This window comes from Wasmannia auropunctata, unplaced genomic scaffold (assembly GCF_000956235.1).
Source record: "Wasmannia auropunctata unplaced genomic scaffold, wasmannia.A_1.0 LD336106.1, whole genome shotgun sequence".
Classification (NCBI taxonomy): domain Eukaryota; kingdom Metazoa; phylum Arthropoda; class Insecta; order Hymenoptera; family Formicidae; genus Wasmannia; species Wasmannia auropunctata.
The window spans coordinates 9940047-9941497 of NW_012026784.1; positions in this window are offsets into that span (position 1 = coordinate 9940047).

Consider the following 1451-nt stretch of genomic DNA (forward strand, 5'->3'; position numbering starts at 1 on the left):
GAATAAGTGAATACATGAACCAATTGATTTTAGTATGAGTACGAATCCGTAAACTCCGCGCGAAATGTCAAAACGGTAGGTAGGAAAAGCTTTTGATTTCTCTTGTGCTGTCATAAACATATATATATATATATATATATATATATATATGTGTATGTATATAAATTTGAATCAAAGAAGCACCTTTTTTCGTAAGTACCTAGTAAGTTTGCAACTTTTTTAACTTATCCTAACACTCTTTTTAACCTGAAATATATAGTTGCTGCATGCCGCGATTAAAATAATAATTTAATCAATAAAGTATAAAATGTTAATATATAATTTCCTTTCAAAATGTTGTTAATATTTTCATAATAAAGTACTTTTAAAACACTGTTAAAAAAATTTAACAGTAAAATATCATGGGACGGTGTGTAGCCTGTGGTGCAGGATCTTCGGCAGGTCTGAAAATGTGCTGCTTTCCAAAAGACGAACCGCGGAGAAGCACATGGATTAAAAATATGAACAGAGTAAATTGGATACCTACAAAGCATTTAACTTTATGCGAGGTAAACTTTTATATTATATGAATAAATTTATACAAGTGAATCGTATTGTATACGTATATGAACAGCGTATCAAGTGCAATCAATGAGTATACTATTTTTAATTTTGTATAATAATTATTTAATCTATATTTCAGAATCACTTTGCCCCTGAAATGTGGGAGAAGGTACGAGTGGATGGTACCAAGAAGCTGAGGTGTACCGGTACCGACTATTTTCGAAGAAGCAGATGTTCCGGGAACTTCAAGTCATGGCCAGGCGATTGTTGCAATGCAGAATACAAATATAATAGTTCCATTGAATGAAGAAAAGCATGTTAGTATGTATAATATAAGTTAGCTAACAATAATGAATAAATCAAGTTTCTTGACCTTGAAGGAGCGTGTAATTAGCATTTGAGTAATTCTATCTTTATGGCTTTTTTTGTCCGCTACACAATATCACATATATGTAAAAACATTTTCAAAAACGATAAAGATAAGGTTTTTAAAAAAATATATATTATTTTAATAAACTAATTAAATTAATTTTAATTTTAATTATTTGGAATAATTAATTATGAACAGTTGGACCGATGAGGATACAAATTTGAATATAATTTTGAATTAACGATTTTGTATTTGCGAAGTTTTTTAACACATTTCTTAAAACTTTAGAATAATTTTTCGGACTTTTAATTTGTTTCCACTTTTACATTTTTAAAACATGCATTGCATGAAGTTGTAAATATCGTCCAAGAGGCTAAAGCGAATGTTTCTGAAATAACCGATGTCAATACACCTACGAAAAAAGATTTAAAAATGAAATGGACGAAGACATTGGAGAGGAATTACACAAGTGTGAACTAAACGAAGTCGAGCAAAGTCAATCCGTGGAGAAAAGACATTGAAAATGTAAAAAAAACCA